The following is a 5669-nucleotide window of genomic DNA, read 5'->3' on the forward strand; positions in this document are numbered from 1 at the left end:
TGGTGAGGGTGTGGTTTAGCTGGACTGGCTGCCCAGGAGGTGACACCCTGCCTTCCGGGACCCCGCCCAAGGCAGCGTGCTGGGCCTGTGCTCCTGGAGCTGCTTTCCCTCTCCTGGCCAGTCCCACCTCCTACTCCAGTAAAACTTTCCTGATGCCTAGGGACCCATCGAGAATGTGGCATGTGTCCTATGGCTTCTTTGTTCCCATTCTGTTGAAAGTCTTGTCTGTTCAGATAGATTTTAAGTCTCTAGAAAGCAGACAGTCTTCTCTTTTGTTACCTCACAAGCTGGCGTGTGCCTGTTTAGTCACTTAGCTGTGTCTGACTCTTTGACACCCTACACCGGACCGTAGTCTGCCAGGCTCCTCTGTCCATTCTCCAGGCAAGAATACTGGAGTGGATTGCCATTTCCTCCTCCAGGGGTTTGAACCTGGGTCTCCTGCATTGCGGGCAGATTCTTTACTGCCTGAGCTACCATATATCAGAGAAATCTTCCTACTACTAGTACATGGACAGAAAAGATCCACGGTGGCATCAAAGTGTTTAACTAAAGCTCAGACAGTTAAAGGTGAGACAGGACTGAGGATGCAGCAGAGGAGGGGGTCTAGGATAGAGATCCCTCCCTCTGCAACCAGGCCCTGGAGGGGAATCTCCCAGACACACCTGTGGTTTTCTCTCACAGATGCCCACTCTCTGTGCCTCGACCTCACTGTAAAATCTCAGTCCAGACCGGGCCAGCCCTGGTGTCAAGTCCAGGGCTCCGTGGACACAAAGCCTTTCCTCCAGTTTGACAGTGACAGGAACAAGGTCAGACCTTTGGGTTTCCTGGGGGAGGAGGTAAACGACACCAAAGCGTGGACTGAACTGAGCCAGACACTGGGAGAAGCAGGAAGAGAGCTCAGGATGGTCCTGCCTGTCATCAAACTGGACAAAAAGGAGATGAGGGGTAAGTATGGGAGGGGGTGGGGAGCTGGAGACAGCAAGAGAGGGGTAGGGGCGGAGTGCGTGCAGGGAGGTCCTTCCTGTGAAAAGACTGAATGTGATCCAGCCTTAGAGACCCGGTGGACCTGATGGGTAAGAGGGGGAGGTCATGGTCGGAAGATCATGGCCCCTAGATGTGCAGACACACTTAACTGACTGGGAGGATGGCGTGTGGACAGTCCAGAAAGATTCACTGTGTGTGGTCCTCCCTCCCTGCAGGTCAGGCTATGCTGTCAGTGTGAAGCTGAGCGATGCTCTGGTGCATCCTTGCTCTTCAGCCGCGATGGATGGATAGCTCTCCTCCTTGACACCATGAGCATAACCTGGACAGTCTTCGATCCTGGAGCCACAGGCCTCAAGGAGGAGTGGGAGAATAACCAGGAACTGGCAGAGTATTTCAGGAAGATCTCAACGGGAGACTGCAGTTATTGGCTTAGGGAATTCCTGGAACACTGGGAGAACATGCTGCTCCCAGAGCCCATAGGTAACTGAGTAGGGTGTGGGGGAGGTGGTAGCTCTCTTCAAAGGTCTAGTGCCTTCATGTGTGGATATGAGCACATATGTTTGTGCAACTGAAAATATGATGGATGGAGAGAGTGACTGATCTCTTGGTGGACTTCCTGTCTGGAGAGTCAGTGATGAGCATAGCACAGAACTTGCCAGCATCCTCCTTTCCCAGCCCACCTCCCTCAGCACAGGAGCCCCCTTCCTCATTAACCAATGACCCAGACCCCCGGCACTGCTCAATGGTCCCCGAACTATATATGCATTATGTTTCCAGGCCTTCTCTCCCCTCAGTTGTACTGATCCTTTAACCAACTCTAATGTCACTTAATGAAGCCCTTATCCCTTCCCAGACAGAATTAAATACCCCCAATGTGTCCTCCACAAAAAGGACTCCTCATAATAAACATGTCCACCTGAAAGATGGACATTTGCTGTCTCAGTGACTCAGACAGTAAAGAATCTGCCTGTAAAGCAGGAGACACACGTTCTATCCTTGGGTTGGGAAGATCCCCTGGAGTATGAAATGGCAACCCACTCCAGTGTTCTTGCCTGGAGAATCCCATAGACAGAGGAGCCTGGTGGGCTACAGTCCATGAGCTTGCAAAGGGTTCGGAATTGACTGAACGACTAACACAACTCAGGAGAAATATTAGCTCCACGAAGACAGAGCACAAGCCCATTCATCTTTCCACACCCGGACCTGCAGAGTGGCTTCACATGAGTCAGTAACTATATGGGGAACGTGTGCTGTCTAAGGACAGCAGGTGCTGAGGAAGGTGTATTCTTAGATTTGACAAGGCTTTTGCTTTTTCACTTTAGAACCACTAATAATGGCCCCAGATATCAGCCAGTCTGCATCCATCCGTTTGGTCACTTGCATTATCCTATTGATCATCACCCAGTTAGTTCTAGTTGGTTCATCGTCATGAATCTTATGAAGAAATCAGGGACCACAGCAGGTGAGAAACTGGCTGGCCTCTGGCTCCTAGGCAGGTTTGTTCTGGTCAGGACTTGGGAGAGGTGAGCCTCGGGTCTCACCAAGGCCCTGGCCACTGGACCCATCTTTACCTAGATGATGTTCTCTCTTGGTCTTGGGCCCCCACACTTCCCTGTAGGGTTGGGAGCACTCTGTTGTTGGAGTAGAAGAGGCTGGTGTGGGCAGCAGGACAGTGCAGTGGGAATGGGGATGAAGACAAGTGTCTTCTCCTTTGAGGGCACCAGGTACAAGATGTAGACATGGTGAGGTGGGGTGTTGTCCTGAGATCTTACTCAGGCTTTCCCAGCCCTTTGATGAAAAAAACCTTTTGTTCTCTGATGATAGCATTATCTAGTTTAACATTTTCCCCAGTGTTCTAACAGCTATTCCATCATCTGGATGTTTCTCCCTGGACTATGAGAAGGTACAATGTTAAACCAACTCTGGGTGGCAAAAACTGACCCTTGATGACAATCTGGCTGTTGATCTAATACACGACCTTCTGCTCAGAGTGGGGTTTAACAAGAAGCTAAAGAAGCTCATGCTTAAGAATTCCTTCACTTTCCATGACTGTTGATGGGCCCTTAAGATGTATTGACTTGGTCATTTTGAGGATTTGCAAAAAGTCAAATATTTCCTCAAAATCAGTTAAGACTTCAAGTTCTATTCTTTCCATCAGACTTCCCTTCATGTGGGGTGGAATCAGGGTGGGGGGCGGGGGTTGGCATTTTAAAAATTCTCTTAAGAGGGTAATGCATTAGGGATAACATTATGTGATTTAATGAGATATAATTTATGTGTTCACACTCACTTTCATGTATAGTTAAGTTACCACATGGTTTTATGGGCTGATTGTGTTCTTCTTAATTCATGTGATAAAATCCTCACTTCCAGGAAGTCTTGTTGAAACCACTCAGTCGGTGGTGTGTGGTTACAGTCTGTGTTGTGATACAGTAGGAAGTATACATTTGGTCGGAGTCCTGGTTCCTGGAGCAGACTTTCTAAAACCCACATTTTGGTGTCATATTTCCTGTTCTGAGTATAGAACAATAGCTTTTCTTTAGAGACCTAGCAGACTAATACATATGCAGAAACCATAGTCAAGTGCTAACTGCTTAGATGTACACAAAAGTATGAGTGTACCAGTTAAATTATCATGTAGATTAATATATGTATTAACATACTGACATGTTAATGTGTAAAAATGTATCCAGGACAAAAGAAAGGATAAACTGTGATATAGCCATAAGTGGAACACTATAACCCAATAAACAAAGAATAAATTACCACAGTAAAACCATAGAAGCCTCATAAAAAGGATTTGAGAGGCAAGTGCTGGACACAAAAGAATATGTACACTGAGGTACTCCTTTTTGTTGTGTTCCATTATTGTGAAGTTTAACTGAATTATTTTTTTAAGATGTATTTATTTCTGGCTGTGCTGGGTCCTCATTGCTGTGTGTTGGCTTTCTCTAGTTGCTGCTCTCTAGTTACGGTGCAAGAGCAGCTCCCTGTGATGGCTTTTCTGGTGGCAGAGCGCAGGCTCCAGGCTGCGGGCTTCAGGAGTTGGGCACACAGGCTCAGTAGATGCTTCCCCAGGCTCCAGAGCACAGCCTCAGTACTCGTGGCCCATGAGCTTAGTTGTTTTGCAGCATGTGGGATCTTCCCGGACAGGGACTGAACTCATGTCTCCTGCATTGGCAGGCAGATTCATCACCAAGGAGCCACCAGGGAAGCCCCTTACTGAGTTATTAAAAAGACATTCTGAGCTCGATTCTAAATCTCAGTAATTTATGGATGAAGATTAGATGTTCCATGACTCACAACCAGGAAATTATGCATGCTGGAAAAGATATTATTTAAAGGACTATCCACCACCTAGATGGACCCTTATCAGGTGCTCTAAACTAGTTCATGCACAGCAAAACTGAAGAGAATTAACTCTTGGATTAATATTTCCCACTTAGAGTGACTACAGTGAACTTGCTAACAGAGACGACTCCTGACCTCAGAAACACCTAAAACAATGCTTAAAACAAGGGGATGTTTGAGCTCATACATTCATACCAGGATGAGAAGAAAAGATCGGAAAAAAAATTTTTTTTTTTTTAGATCGGAAAAAATTTTAACCTTTCAGTTTTCATTAATGTCTGGACAAACTTGAAGTTTTCTCCTGTCAGGAATATATTCAGTGATGCAGAGAATTCAATTATACATTGTACCTTTTTTGCCCAATGAGAATCACATGAATGTTTATTGAAAGCACTTTATTTTAGGGGCTCAAATGTGTTGAAGTCCTTACCATTAGGTGAAGGAGACCTCACCTGGAAATAGGGTGTGTGCAGATGTAATCCAACCAAGGTGAGGCCAGGGTGGATTAGGGTGGGCTCTAATCCAGTGACTGGTGCCTTTACCAGGAGAGAGAAATGTGGACACGGATAGAAGAGATGGATACAGGAAGACAAGACCCACGGGAAGAGTGTCATGGAAGGACAGAAATAGACACGAGCTCCGCAACGCCAAGGGTTTCCGGGAACCACAGAGCTGTCCACGGTACCTCGTTCGTGTCCGCCTCTTTGCGGCCCCATGGACTGCAGCCCACCAGGCTCCTCTGTCCATGGCATTCTCCAGGCAAGAATACTGGGGTGTGTCAGCATTTCCTTCTCCATGCAACCACCAGTAGTCAGGAAGAGACAAGATGGAGCTTCCCTTAGAGCCTTCAGAGAGGGCCCTACTGACACCTTGATTTCAGACTTCTAACCCTTACAACCTTGAAAGAATAAATTTTGGTTGTTTCAAGCCATAGCGTTTGTGGTAATTCTTTATGACGACTTCACTGTCCCAGCCAAGCCTGCGGGGGCTTAGGCTGCATTCCCAGCGCAAAGGGAACTGGTGAGCAAGAAGGAAGGCAGGAGAGCAGTTTTAGAAAAGAGCCAAGAAACAGACCCAGGGACGTCTACAACATGACACCTAGTGGACGAGGTAGGAAATACCAGCGATGCAATACATGACACTGATGCAATATATGACAATGGAAGAAGTGGCTAATCCTGTAACTATAAAGGATTTCTATTTAGCACAATACACAAATGTTCATTTTAGGTTGATTAATGCATGAAGGTGACTGTCCGTGGGGGCTCGGGTCTGTATGCCAGTAGGGGCATGTTTGGTGAGTAGTTTTAGATATGGGGCTGGAGCATTAAAAA

At 46.9% G+C, this 5669-nt stretch overlaps 1 long non-coding RNA gene across 1 annotated transcript; it reads left to right on the forward strand.

The window, feature by feature from the left end:
* The first annotated feature begins 1322 nt into the window (after window positions 1–1322).
* Window positions 1323–5146, forward strand: LOC122684495. Its single transcript, XR_006338060.1, has 3 exons — window positions 1323–1464; window positions 2307–2446; window positions 4881–5146. It is a non-coding gene; the product is annotated as an uncharacterized LOC122684495 (long non-coding RNA).
* The last annotated feature ends 523 nt before the right edge of the window (window positions 5147–5669 follow it).

This window comes from Cervus elaphus, chromosome 26 (assembly GCF_910594005.1).
Source record: "Cervus elaphus chromosome 26, mCerEla1.1, whole genome shotgun sequence".
Taxonomy (NCBI): Eukaryota; Metazoa; Chordata; class Mammalia; order Artiodactyla; family Cervidae; genus Cervus; species Cervus elaphus.